Below are 15,824 nucleotides of genomic sequence, written 5' to 3' on the forward strand. Positions count from 1 at the left end.
AAAAGAGAGAGAGAGAGAGAGAGAGAGAGAGAGAGAGAAAGAGAGAGAGAGAGAGAGAGAGAGAGAAGATGCTTATTTTCTTTGTGGTGATGACTTTGTAGTGTCTCAAGATTCTCTGTAGTGTCCCAGGTCAGTTTGGCCCCTACACTGTTTTCACATGAAGGCAAGCAGCAGCTAGGAGCAAGACTATGTAGAGCACTTCCTCTTGAAGCGCTTTCTTTTGAGACTTCCCAGGGAGGAGAGGACAGACTTGGGCAGGTAGTGCCCACAGGGATCCTGCAAACACCAGCACCCTTAACTGTGTCATATGCTACTAATAGTTCTCAGAGAATGCTGAATACCTAGGTGTGCTAAAAGAATGCCTACAGAACATGATGGATGCATTCCCATACAATACATAAAACCACAGTCATATAGATAAGCAACAAGATAATGTGAAAAATACAGGGCATCAAAAGTGAAGGTTTGACACATCTATATGGTACAATATATATGCACACATATTCATCTGTGTTAAGAGCTAAGTAAAAAATGACTGACTTCAAACAATATTTCTGATGCTTGCCAATAACAACATTACCTAGGGAGAACTTTAAATTCCTATGGAATAGAATAAGGGGAATCCCCTAATTTACTGAGTGAAAATTGTTATTAAATTTCCATTTTACTGCTTACTGATTTTTTTCTGGGCTACTAAAAATTACTTTTCAATATTCAGTAAGTACAGATGTACACAAGTATTCTGAGTAACTTCTAAAGGCAACTTTCAATAAACAAAATTTGTGAATGCAGAGCTGTAATTTGTGTGCAAACAAGTGTGACTGGTCAAAAATTTTCAACCAGTTCTATAAACAAGGCCATTCATGAAATGCTGAATAAGTTTGAAGTGGGTGGTTCTCTCAAAAATACTATCATACCACTTCTTAGAAATTGCTCTCTGACCATTCAGTAGCTCCTTTGTGTGCCTTTTATTCATATTTGTGATCCCGTCTGTCACAAGACCTTCCACATCCTCAAATATTACCCCTTATTAGACCACTCTAGTCTAAAAACAGATACAATATTTATGTCACATTAAATATAGGCCACATGGCAGACTGAGAGTGAAAAAGAGAATGCAGGCGTGCTCAGTCACAGAGACATGATTTCATACTGAGAAAGATGCAACCTCCATCCTTTTGCAGGACATACTAAATTTTCTTGATTGTCACTTTATGTAAGTATTTTATCAGAAAAATACATTTACAGGATTGTGCCATCCAGCCTGGATATAGACACAGGCAACTTTTTGGATTTTTCAGGATATTTGTCTGCTTCTAAATATCAGCAGTGAAAAGCAGAATTTAGCTCATTCATCTTTTCAGAGACATTAAGTGCTAAAGAGAACAGTGTTTTCTATCTAGTAAAGACTTTTATCATATCACACTCTTTGTCACAGTATTATCACATATACTTCATTTTAATAACAGATCACTGCAAAGGCATGAGCAGCTCTTTACTGTTTTATTTTATTCTTACTAGCTTTTCACTGATTCACTGCCTTATCTAAAGACAGATTGATTCATTTCCTCCCAACCATTGCTATGGAAAATATCAGAATATTACCTGAGAGCTTCATGTTTAGCTTAGGGATGTGGTTTAGCTTAGGGATATGGTTTAGTGGTGACTGTTAGCGTTAGGTCAGAGGTTGGACTCGATGATCTTGAGGTCTCTTCCAACCTAGAAATTCTGTGATTCTGTGATCTGTGATCTATGTACATTCAAGAAATTGTTTTCACATCCTTCCTGTGGCAGCTGTTATTGCCCCTATCTATGTACTTGCAGAATTAATGCATTAAACAACTGAAATCAGATTTACTCTAAATGCCTGTCCAGATTCCTATTTTTAGGAAAATGAGGATGAGAATATTACAGCTTCCACTCTAAACACAGCTTTTGCAATAATCCCAAGTCAAGCATTTGTGATACAGGTTCCCCCCTCTATGATACATGTTGTGTTCCCCTTTTTTATTTCTCTCCTTCTGGGGCCATGAAGAGCCATCCTTTACTTCAAGATGTCACTGGTTCAACAAAATTTGTTCAGATCCTCTCTGCCTTTCCACTCCTCTTAAGATTTCTACCCTTTGGTCAGTAGGCAATAGGGGATTGAACTAATTATGACCCAGGAGAGAGCCAACTAAGAATCTGAACTCAAACATCTCACTCTTTTTGAGGTCATTATATAAAGAAACTACTGCCATCTCCATCAATACTTGCAATTACTGAATTTTTGAAAGAAGTTTGTTTTTGTCAGGCAAGGTAAGCCTGACAATTTACTTGTGCATGGGCTTACTTCATTTCTGGAACTCAACTCCGCTCAGAAAAAAGAAGTAGGTGCCAAATTACTCTGCACAGAAAATTATGGTCAGGAAGAGGACTCTGGATGACCAGAGATCCAAATCACTTGGAGGTTTCAGATGAAGCTATGTGCCCCTAAAATGAGTGAAGAATCTGAACCATGCTCTGCACATAGACAAGAGTCACACTTTTCTCAGTTACAACCTTAATTTGACTTAATCACACAGCATGAAGAATATTCATATTGCTTTTAATTAAAGGCTTGTCTATAATTATATTTCCTCTAAATTTTTAAATTTTTATTTGTTTAGTTATGTTATCCGTAAATATCTAAAGATACCTTTCTGGTCATTTTTCTATTAAACAATATCTTCAACATCTTCAATGAAAGTATCCCATGAATGGAAACTACACAATCTGTTTCATGATAAATTCCAGAATTATTTTTTTTGGGAAATGAGCTATAAAGTATTAAAAATTAACATTGATTCAGTTCAGGAACAAAAAAAAAAAAAAAAAAAAAAAAAAAAAAAAAAGTTTCTTGAACTGACTCAGCAAAACTACACTCTACTAGTGTAGCAAGTAGAAGTAGAAGTAGAAGTAGAAGTATCCTGGAGAAAATCTTTGGGTAATTTTTATCTTCGGATCTTCAGTGAGAAAATTTCAGTGGGAAAAGAACATGTTTTTTTAAGGAATCATTTTCCCAAAAAATTTGCAGACATTTCTAATTCTGAGCATCAGTGATCTCCATGCAAGTCTCCATGCATGTGACCAGAAAAGAACATCGTAGTCTTTTTTTGATGACAGTAGGGCACATTTTCTGCCCTGTTGATGGATATCTTATGATATTATTTTTGTTTTGTTTTGTTTTGTTTTGATAGACTTAATGTTCTCCATTACCTCACAGTCCTCTCTTCCTCCCAGTCCCTCATTTCCTCTCCATCCTGTTTCACTCCACATCTTCTAGGACATCTTTATGCAGGCCATCTTTATGCAGGCCATCTTCCAGACCATCTTTTGGGCCTTACTAGCACAGCAGATTCAGCTGTGATGGTCTAGGGAGATCCAGTTGTGATGCTAGGACAAGCCCTCCACATTTTTCCAGCTGTTTGCTTTGCTCACACACAAATAGCAGAAGCAGTTTTAATCCCAGGAGCTGTCTGCATCCTAGAGGATTCTTCTTTCACACCAGTGGTGCTCTGTCAGCAGATCTCAGAGGCAATCAGGAATAGCTGCAGGCTTAGGTGCTTGACCACTCTTGAAACATGCTGATGTTCTTTTTCTTTTCTCCCACAGCTCTGTGCAGGGAGCTTGACTATGCCACACACACACATACACACACACACACACACTCATGGCACCCAGCTCTGGTGGGACCACTACCCCTATACTGCTATACATCAGCACCTGAAAATCATGGTACATGGGTTATTACAGTTTGGCTTATCAAGTGGACCTACCTTAGTCCAGTTGTTAACATGTCCAAATTCTCCTTCTTACTTCTTACAAAAGCATACTTCTGTTTCTCATTAAAAAAATAATAACTAAATAATTCACTTTTCTCCACAGCAGATCAGTAATCCATGGCATGCCAGTGTCTGAATCACTACACCTTTCTGATGAAGTGAATATACAGACCCAACACTGCTCAGGGCTTTAGACGAAAGTCCAGCCTTGGCCAGAAACCTCACTTGTCTCTCCTTTCTCCCATTTCTCCTGTTCCAATGCATGCAGCAAGACACCAGCAGCCTGGAAGCTATTGAGTCCGTCCCTATGATCCAAATGTCCCCATCACGACTCACCATCCCCATCTTTATCACGACAGGCAGCCAGTTGCCAGCATTTGTCCAAAAACTGTGAAACAATTGGTGAAGACCTATGAGAGAGCTCACAGCTCTCAACACGCTGCCTTTTCCCTGCCTTAGGGCATGGGGGGCAGAGGCAACAACCCAGCTACTTTTGTATAATTACTAACAACTTGACTTGCTGTTTTCCTGCTCCTTTAAACCTCACAGCCATGCAAACAAGAAGTGGGCCTCAGAAAAGCCGTAAGACTTCATAACTCAGCTATTGTGTTTCTTCTGATATTGCTTCAGATTCTTATATCACATCCTGCTGAAGTAAGCAAAACTACAACCCAGTTACTGCTGCAGCTGAGATCTATCCCACGTCAATAATGTATCTAGTGCCTTAGTGCTTAGATCTAGGGGGAATTCAACATTATGATATATATATAATATATATATATAGTAAGTAACCAGATAGAGAAAACACAGTTTAGTATATCTGCTTTCCCAAGAATAAGAGCTACATGTATTTTTAAATATAGTGAGGATATAAGCAAAATCTCAAGGGGACACTGCTTCCAGCTGTGTTCACACTTTGCTTGACTGATGATTTTAATATTTTTATGCTTCTAATTTTTACATGTTTGTTTTGGGGCATTCAGGAGGGGAGGGATTTGTAGCCATTTAAAAACACTTTGAAAAGCAAGAATACTGGCCTGGAAATTCTTGGAAAGAGCTCATCTGTGCCATGTAGAAAGGAACAGCTTTGATGTATTCGAGGAAGTGCTCCTGCTGAGCTGGCATTTTACAGTTTGTTTCTGTCTAAGCCGAACTGCTCACACAGATTCATTAGCAAAGGAAACGTCTGTTCTTTGCCAGATCACACGTCTCTATGCCAAGCTAGTTTAGCCAGGCACCACTGGTTCCTGTATGTAGCATGTGCATCACCTCTTCAGCATGGTCACAATATAAATGCCAGCAGTAAAGAAATACTGGGAATGGTTTTACCTTTTAAAATGATAACTTGGACGTATGGAAACAGTTGCCAGAGTTGTACAAAATTCCAAAGATTTTCAACAATAAAGTTTGATAAATATGTACCAAAACCCATGTTTGACAAAACACTGAGAAAAAATCTATTTCTGCATCCAACACATATGTGTTTTGGTCAGATGCAAAGCTGTGTCTGTGCTAAATGAAGGCTATTTCTGATGTAAAATAAACAGCTCCCTATCCATTATTCTGTGACACCTCCGACTGCCATCCACCATCTTCAGTACATTCACCAGTAGCACTTGACTGCTGTTCCTGGGAATTTCTCTTCCTCTGAAGAGCTTCCCTCTCTTCCCCCACATTTGGGCAAGGGAGATGATCCTGGTGAGGCCATCTTCACACACTTGAGATTCTCCTATTTTGTGAAAGTTTCATACTGTAGTTGAACCCAAAAAGGGAGAAACCAAACCTCCACTTAGCAACCCTGTTTCTTAAATTTAATACTTATCGTCAGGGTCCAAATCTCCTGGTAGTGACTATATATGTATATGTATAGTGACTATATATGTATATGTATAGCTACATATGATATTTCCTATATATAAAGCAATAGCTTATTTTCTAATACTTTTACCAAACCAATGCTTTTAGTATTTTTTTTAACAATGAGATGCGAGCATGTCAATAGAAAGAAGGGAACATCTCCCTGAAAACATCACTGGTGTTACAGAAGAATTACAATGCCTTGGTCTTTAAAAGATGTATCTTGTGGGAATTAAAAGTGAGAGTAGGATCCCCAGTTGGAGTGGTGGGGAACTTACAGAGAGACACAACATCCCCTCCGTGTGAGTCAGAGCCCCAGAGATGCTGCCTTCCTGCATACATGGAGAAAAGCTCTTCAGCAAGTTACCACAACCGCAAAACTGCTGTAACTGTTCCTTGGTGTGGTTCCTTGGTTCCTATTGTTTGGTTCCTCTGAGCTGTTCAAACTAATACATTTTACATCACCATTGGAACAGAATAACAACATTTTGGAGGAAGACTATCAAGTATTGAATATTATCTGATTCTGGAAGGTAGTAGAACCCTTTCATTATAAAACTCCAGTAGGTACAATGGGCATCTACAGTATTCATACTACACTGAATTTAGATATCTTAATATTTATTAATATAATTTCTTAATATGGTTTGCCCAGGATAGTCTAATAAAATCATCTCAGTTCACTATGTTTGTGGGGTTTTTTTTTGTTTTCCAGCTCCAGAATTATAACTGGATGAGACTGTTTTTGAGCGGGTGCAGAAGTCCATGCTAAGTTTCTTCCCAGATCAGGGAAACCAAACTCATCCAAAATTAATTTTCTGTCTGATCTTCGAAGACTAAAGTGCATTTCTTGGTCTAGTGTTTATTTGCAAAATGATGTTAAATTATCCTGTTAAAAGTGTGCATAACATAAAGCACGCTTCAGTATCTTGGTGATACAGGACTGTTTGATGTAGGGCCAAGGTGAGACTTAGCCAAGCGTTAGAGACATGTGAGGAGCTGATGCCTCCCTCTAAACCTGTGATTTACCAAAGCAGATGAGGGCAAAAAGGACACATGACTGTGTAAGTCAGCACTTAGCATGACAGGAACGCTCTGACTCCCAGCACCACTTCTGCATTCTGCATTAAACTAATAGCAGCTAAAATAAAGAAACGAGTCATGGGAAAGGAGGCTTCCATGGCTTCCATTGGCAAATCCCACAGTAGGGAAGATCTATGTGCCCTTGCTCTGCCTTTTGGTCACCCCCACCACTGTTGTGGACTCAGTGATCCCAAACCTCCCCCTCTGCTCTTTGCAGACAGGTGCTACAGCACATCCCTGAGAATGTGAACCATTTAACCAGTTTGCTTCCTGGGAAGCCTGTGAGCCTTACCAGAGATATGGCTCCACCCAGGGAAACAAGTGTGAGATCTAGAGTAAGAGTGGCCATCAACATTCAGCCCATGGTACCTAAAGACCACAGAGGGCCTCTACACTTGACTTCTTTTCCAAACTTATGGGTGACTGAGGTTTTCCAAAAATTGTTTTTGCTTTAAACATTCCTAAGGAGACTTCAAGGCAATCATATTTCAGAGTCATCTTTCAGAACAATCCAGGCTTGAATGTCTCTCCCCCAGGAACTATAGAAAGAGACCAATGAGTCTTTATGTGGCAACACAGTACTGTACTATTTGTTCAATTAATTGCTTTACATGGAGATAGATTCAAGATAATATCCTCAGCAATATTTACAAGGTCTTCTAGAGACAGACCTGTTTGCTCTTTGCATGTTTTGAGCCAAATGTGGGTGCATTTAATGCAAACTGCACAGGCCTAATAGCTATTAGCTAGAGCCATTAAAAGTTGTCACTTGACTCAGACCATGAGCAGGGCAAGGGAACTTCTGCCTGCAGAAGGCCATCATACCGTCCACTTATACTTATTTCTCTGACTGTGAAGAAGTCATGGGCTTCACAACTTACATTTATAGAAATCTGGAAAATGTATCATTATCATTATATGAACAAAGGAAGCTTTATAAGCTCCTCAGGCTGGAGGGCTAAACATACTTACTGAATTACTATTTTCTCTATCAAGTTATACAGATTTTCTAAAAATAGGCCCATTGCAAATTTTGGAATTTTAAGAATTTATTTAAACTACAAAACTTAGTGTATTTAACTAGCTTAAGAATTAAGGAGCATAATCAAAGACAGCTTCACCAAAGAGCAAATCACTTTTTTAAAAAATATAAATAGAAAACTTGAAAGAGATGACATAATTTAAAAACAGATTGGACATAAGGCTTTAAAATCTTATTTTGCTTTCTTTTTCATTACTCTAAGGAGCTGCCCAACTGAGTAAGTAGATGGAAACTGACATAACAATGAATACTTTCACTTACTCTCTCTTTTTCACATATAAACAGAGAGAGAGAGAAGGTCCATGAGAATAGAATTTGAATAAACAGATTTATCTGGCAATTACACTTCTTTTTCACTTACTTAGGTTCTCAATTCTTCTAAGAAGCAAAAATAATGCTCTGTTTGGCTCCTTAACATGTCAAGAAATTTTGATTAACCTTAAATTGAATAAAAATTAAGATGGAAGTTGGCTTTTAACTGACAATTAAAATTATCTTTAGCTCTTGAATAATAACTAGTTATATAGAAGGATCTAGACAAGATGTTAAGTAATTTGAAGTATTTAAAATGCAACAAACATGCATAACTCTTCATTAATGATACTTATCTGCATTTGCTAAAGCTTATTCTTCCTCTTCGTGTGGCCATCCCAATGCCTATTCTCTTTGCATCAAGGCACATGAGTCCAAAAGATAAAAGAAAAGAAAACTAATGGTCATCCAAGTACATGTAAGTGAATATGGGGGTAGATTTTCAAAAATTTCTTATCATTTCCTCAGCAGAAATTGTTTGTCAACTGGCACTTTTAATCCAAATGTATGGATCTGTGTAGAGTTACTGAAAGCAGTAAATTCTTCTTTTGTATAATTTGAAGTAAGATACTTTATAACTTACACCAATGTTCAGCAGAAGTTGTAACAGCCATAGCCCCCACAGGAAATCGATTACGAGGTCTCAGTCTTGATTGTCATAAGGACTCTTTATTAGTAATTCTTTGACACTTTAAATTACTGTATTGTGTCTTGAAATGTTGTCTCTGTTGACTTATCTTCTGTGAAGGTGGTAGCTTTCATTTTCTCATTCATTTCTGTTTTGTTTTGTTTTGTTTTGTTTTCAACAAAATCAGGTGACTGAAGTTTTATTCAATGCAATATCCACACAGAAAATTTTGAACACATTTGATAAGTAGTAAAGAAATACTTTTGTCTCTAATTAATTATTTATTTTTTATATGGAAGCACTTTATAAGATTCAACTCTTCTACTACTAAGTGGCTTAAACCTAGCTGAAATCTCTTTGAAGTGAATGTGATTTATATTTTTCTCTGCTAATCCAGACATCAATAAAATCAAATTTTTCAAATAATCACTGACAAAATACGTTCTTAAAAACAGTGGCGGTAAAATAATTTTTAAACAACAAAATAGCAAGTTATAGAAAATTAAAAAACGTAAACTAATTTTAAACTAATTTTACCAAGTATATTGCAAACAAATAGTCATATCATCTGAATTTTTGGATAGACCTGTGTGGTGCCAGGAGTTGGACTTTGTGATCCTTATAGGTCCCTTCCAACTTAGGATATTATATGATTCTGTGAGAAATCTGAACTTCTTTAAGTATCTTTTGTTCCTTTGATGTCAGTTTCGAATTTCTTTTACATACCAGATATATTCTTAATGTTTTTTTGTTTTATTTTGTTTTTTTAAATATGTGGCAGTTTTGTTTGTCTTATTTGTATCGTAACTTTTCTGATTCAAGAAAATGATGTATGTGTTTACATGATCTTCCAAATCAAGAGATACGTTTGAGCTGCACACTAGAATCTGAACTGCATTGAATGTTTAGTTTTTTCAGACTCTTTGACTGAATGGGCTTTTTCTACTCCAGAATCCTGAAGGTTCCTTTAATTTCAATGATTAGGAATAATAATAATTAAGTTATGTTTTGACTACTTAACGATCATTCTACTTTTGAATATCATTCCTTCAACACTGACAAGTAAAATAGGTGTCAGGTCATTTCATATTTCACAATAAAATAAAGCCTGAATAACCCTAGCCAAAAAACTATGGCTGATTAATTTTACAGGCCTGTCTCTGGATTTTAAAAGCCAGTATCAGCCATTAATTATTACAATTTTGATGGTCTCATTGATCAACAACTGTACGCTAATGACAACCACAAGTTAGGGCAGTTATTCAAATTGATGACGTCATGTTCTTTTGAACCTGTTTGCATTTTGTTATTTAGAAAGCCAAGGCAGACCGATCACAATAAAATATCATACCAGGCTCAACTCTGCAAAAACATAACTTAAAACAGTGTTAAATTGTCACAAAATGTAATTATTTTTATTTCCTCTTTGGTAGACTGGAGACTCAAATATGTTAGTGGTTTCTTCATGTTGGCCATGGAGTAGCCTGTGGCAATTCAAGAAGACTAGATGTTTGCATTGTTCTGTATCTTTTAATTCCGAAGTTATTTAACCCTTCCTTGACATTGCTGTAACACCTTGGTCAATTTTGAAACAAAGCAATTGTTTCAAAAGAGAAAGTTGAAATCATTCAGTCGTAAAATTTTCAGAATAAAGGTTTTACAAATTTTCAGGGTACTTTTAGGCTCAAACATTTTGTGAACATATGGTTAGCTTAAGCCCATCTCATATGGCATTTTCTAATTATTCTGAATCAAATACTGACTTCACTGTGAGCTCAGAAGATTACAAGCTGCTGCTTTCCACGAGTGAAAATGGCTAATATGTCACTCTAGTGGTCATATCTAGCCATCCCTTTTCCTGTGTTTTATCCTTTAAGACATATTCCCAGAGCTGTCCAAGACAGAGAGGAACATAGACATACCATGCTTTTGAAATTTGATTTTTTAAAAGAAAAAATGAAAAAGCGTACCAAACCAATAATGGCTTTGGGTCTTATTTTCTTACATTTGTTATGGGTTTCAGTCCAGGCAGAAATGGTCAGTCTTAGCTCCCATTAACATCAACCTATCCATAATTCCATATAACAATAGTAATTATTATAATAATAATTAATATCCATAATAATGTCCACAATCAACCTGTGAACTAAGTGTTTTTAACCTCGTACAGTTATAAAAATCCACACTGGATTTTTCCATGATGGATAACAACCTCAGACCAATACTTTACATGCCTACATGTAATTTTCATGGTTCAGATGTTATTGAGCGAATGATATTAAGGAGGAACTGGACTTTTTGTAAGTCTCTTAGGTTTGGGGGGAAAAAAAAAAAAAAAAAAGAGCTTGGACAGTGCTCTGTCTTAAGACAGAGCTACTACTTTACAGAGTTGACCAAATAAAACCCTCTGAAAAAAAAAAAAAAATATATATATATATATATATATTTCACATATACTGAAGAAATACTTCCTAATGTTTGGCAGTCAAATGTTCCAAATTTGTGTGACAAAATTTGACTAGGACTTCGCAGAAGTTTCTTACCACCTGAACGCCCCTGTATTTGTGGGCACAGCAACAGTGAACAGGGAAAGATCACATCATTGAAGGTCATGAACATTTGTAAACAGAATATGACCTGAGAGTGCACTGACAGCCTTGAGCCTTGCATTTCTCTATCCTTCAAGTGTTTAACCTCACAGCCTTAGACTTCTGTTAAGGATGCTGGGGGAGGGGAAGGTAATGTATTTTTCAGTATTAATTAGAAAGTCAGCAGATAAAATACGGTACATCAGGTGCTTACATGGAAAATTTGACTTATGTGTGTCCATCAGTTAATTAGCCCAATTATATATAAGGCATGGCAAATGATTTCAATTTTAATCATAAAGTCCTGCTGAGATTCCATTTCAATACGTAAAGAAATGCTTTTAAATTAGAGAGTTCAGTACTGAATTTACCCCAAAAATAAGGCACTCAAACTTTATTTTTGCTTACACTTGGTAAGATACTGTTATAATTAAAGCTAACTATTAACAGTTAAAAAATAAATTATGTTGATATTGCTAAAATTTTAAAATACCATATATATATATAATATCATATATATATATATATGAAGTAGGATAATGCTCTGATAATGCTCAGAAATTCATACAGTTCATTCTGACTTATTATCTTCTCCAGTTCCTCCCAGTGATAAATATCCCAGTGATACAGTGAACACTTGTTTAAACTGAAACAGAAATGTTACATTTTTTATTTTACTTCAGGAATTTTTTCTGATTTTGTATGCGTTTCACAAGTCTAATTTAAAACACAAAAACAAACAAAGAATCAAAAACATATCTCATAAGTCATTGCAGATGATGTGATAAGTAGATGAGGCAGTACATAAAAGCAGAAACACCTTAGTCATGACCTTGATACTCATTCTTGCCAAAACATTTGCAATTTATGTGCAAATTCATCATCATTTTAGGGTGCTGGGGGCTAGGTTGTTCTGTTTTTTGCCATTATAAAATATCATCCACCAAAATATGAGAATGTCTTTTTAGATACTGTTGCCTAATTTCCTCTGATTTACTTTCAATATTCTTACAAAAAGATAGAACTTCATTTCCTTTAGACTGCTAATTTCTGGAAGGTTGTTATAGTTACCTTGTCTTGATTTTAACATCAATAACCGTGTCTTTTGTCTTATGGTTTTCCACCTTCTAGCTCAAGCATCAGTAATTCTGGTAGAGATTTTAACAGCTGCACTGTAAACCCCCAAAGCATTTGTTTTTTTTTAACCAGCATGCTGATCAAAAGCTGCCCCATCCTCCCAGGGAATGCTTAAATGTCTTCCTTTTTTCAAGAGCATGAAGCAGTTTCTGGCAGGGCTCTGTCTCACGCACAGGGACATATGACTGAGGAAGATGTTCAGCTTTCTGCTACCAGTCATCTCTGTGCCTGATACTGCAGAGCTGAGCTGCTCCTGATGTAGCTGCTAGGATGGCTGCTTTGCAGCACAGCAAACTGAAATTGTGCCAAAGGCATGGAAGCCAGCTGATGTTGGTGGCATCTCCAGCCATGCTCTCTGCAACTCACAGTCTTCAACAGGATGAAGACATTGCTGCCACCCCAGTGACTCCAACTCATGTGGACAAATGTGCTCCTGCCTCTTCATTAGAGATAGCTATCACATAGGACCTGCCCATTAACACTAGCTTGCCCAGAACACATAACTGAGGTGTGGTGGCCAGCTCCAAAGCAACGGCCATCAGCAGCTCCCACCACCACCTCCACACACCAGGTTCTCCCCAACAGCAGCTTACTTGCTCCCTGGACAGGACATTTCCCATTAGCACACTACTGCTCTTCCAGCTGCATGGCAAAGGCCACAAAACCTGCCTTTAAATGACTAAAATAAAAAGAAACGCCACCTTCTCAGACCCCCAGCTCAGACTGCTTTAGGTGTTTAACCTAGTCTTCTAGTTTGCTGGCTCTGAGCTCTGGCGGGAGCTGCCTGAGACATCCAGGAGTCAGCATTGACATGAGGTTTTGTTGCTATCCTATTAGCATGTCTGGTCTTTAATAACATTTTATATTACTTCTTAAATGAGTCTCAAGTTCAGGACAGGTCACATCATGTTTAATATATGCTGAAACTAGAATAAATAAATTTTAAAAGATAATTCTCTTTCTCCATTCTAGACTAAGATTAAGATCTCCTGCTTTTAAAACACAGTCATCTATCTTTTCATATGATATTGTTCCAGACCATTTAATCTCTATAGTTCCTTCAGAAAACAATGTTTCTGAATGCTTAACAAAACATTCCTGGAAGAAGAATTCATTCTGCATTTCACCCTTTCAGCCTCAGAAGCCAACCGCGTTTGTTGCATATGTGTTTTGTTTTGTTTGGCTCATTGTATCTTTTAGTTTAGAGATCAAAAAGTGGATCTGTATTGTAAAAATAAGCCTTGTGTGGGTCGAAAGGAGAAAAAGGGGAGAGGATGGGGAACATTTCATCATGTATGGGTTGTATCTAATGACTTTATTAAGTGTGCTTCAGATGCTTTGCATTAAAACTTAATATAAAGAATGCTGAATGAGTGCCAAAATCAACTGCATTGTTGGATAAATGGAATCACTGCACCCAAGTTCTGATTTATTCTGACATAAAATTGCTTGCCTGCAATTAAAGGTTCATTATTCTACCCTAAGACATAAGTAAACACTGATCATGAGGATTTAAATCACCATGATGGTTTGTATAAATTCTATGATCAATTTTTATTCACCTAGTTTTATGTCTCTAACAGCCATTACAAATTCATATTAATATTAATAATTGCCACAGGCATACATTAAATACTTTATTTTTGCCTCATCCCAGCATCAGCCTAAATTTAGTTACAGCCTGCCTGCCTTCTACAATCTGCTCCAAAATTTTCTTATCACATGATTTTCCTTTTGGTATATACCCATCCCTCTCTTCCTTTGTCCACTAAGTCATCCTACCCTCTCATTCATACTGTAGCAAACAGTTTCTTTTCACACAGAAAAACACAGAATGTCTGAAAGGAAGGACTGAAGAAGGAAATAAAAAATGGTGATAAGAGATTCCGAGAGAAAAACACAGGCCAATTTTCCAAGCGAAGAGGTGATGTACCTGCTGGAACATGTTATCTCAGAACACCGCAACTATGTCTTATCTGCTTCTGCTGTGTTACCACATATCAGTAACCTCAAAAAATCTCCTCTTTCTAAAAATTTCTGTTTGGGCTCTGACTGAAGGTGAAATGTACTGGAAAGTTTGAACAAAAGAAAGTGGTAGCTTTTTACATGGAGTATAAATAAGTCATGCAAAAAAAAAAAAATATATAATCATTTTAAAGAACCAAAAGACTTAAACTTTCCCTGATGACTTTTTTTGGTGTCGAGTTGTATTTTAAAGAGATAAATAATAAATAAAGAGACCTAGAAATACTACTTAAGCAAATGAGCAAAGTATAATAGTTATTTACCCAAGAGGCAGAAAATGCCAAAGGTTGCATGCTTAACCTTAATTCACTGAATCTTTATTCTAACCATAGCTATTAGTCATTTAGCCAAAATAAATGATGCTGTTCCCTACTCCATGTTTGCCTAGATAGCTGCACAGTTGTAGCTGCACAGCTACAACAGTTCAAGCAGAAGCCATAATGAAGGACTGTTCAGAGATGGCCCCATTCCACTGTGCTGCCTGGAACAATTGCCCAGCTTCATCTGTGGGACAGGTCAACATTTTATTTACTAATATCCCAGTCAATTACTGAAGCAATAGAAAATAGGAGCTTATGAAATGAAAAACCTTTAATATACATAATTTAGAATATAATATAGAATAGATGACTATAAATATTCTTTGTTTACCAGTAGCCCTCAAAATGTGATTGTTAGTAGGGTTTGTCACAGAGTTCATGCTTCCAGGTGCAATTCTTGCTAAAACTGGTCTTCAGTGTGAAGAGATCTCTCCACAAATCTTAGCACTTCTTGATACAATATATATTAATACTGATTTAAAAAAAAAAAATATATATATATATATATATATTCACCTCCTCTAGCTTATACATCAGTGGAATAATGAATAGTAATTGATCATATATTAATCTGTTTTCCCAAACTGCATTTCACCTGTAAGGTGCGATGGGCATAATGTTTTAATTGCCAAGAGCTAAGAAATCAAAAAATGCCATAAGCAACTTGTCCGTGTGTTCTGCAACCTGTTGTTCTGCATGTTCTTAGGTATGTAGTTGGATGCATTCTTCAATTAAATGAGCGCGCATTCATTTTTTCCCCAGAAAAAATTGTACATTTGCAAATAAAGCATGCAAAATAATTAATTCTTATGCAGAATCCACTTAACTTATGAATGTAATTTGTCTGCATAGTTTTTTTACAAATTAGCCTAATTAATTGTGTCAATCTATTAGTGTAACTCTGTCTCCATTCTGATATTAAAAGCATCAAGCTTCTCATGTCAAAGAAACTTTTTTTTTTTTCCCTTTGAAATGTATGTAGTATGTATATTTGATTTTAGATCATAACTAGATATTTGTGAGTCTTGT

At 36.5% G+C, this 15,824-nt stretch overlaps 1 long non-coding RNA gene across 1 annotated transcript; it reads right to left on the minus strand.

Moving 5' to 3' along the window:
- Positions 1-5,125: 5,125 nt before the first annotated feature.
- On the minus strand, positions 5,126-9,709 carry LOC137849593 (uncharacterized). Its single transcript, XR_011091981.1, has 2 exons — positions 7,036-9,709; positions 5,126-5,532 (listed from the first exon to the last, which is right to left on the minus strand). It is a non-coding gene; the product is annotated as an uncharacterized lncRNA (long non-coding RNA).
- Between the last annotated feature and the right edge of the window lie 6,115 nt (positions 9,710-15,824).

The sequence above is a fragment of the Anas acuta genome, chromosome 1 (genome assembly GCF_963932015.1).
Source record: "Anas acuta chromosome 1, bAnaAcu1.1, whole genome shotgun sequence".
Lineage (NCBI taxonomy): Eukaryota > Metazoa > Chordata > Aves > Anseriformes > Anatidae > Anas > Anas acuta.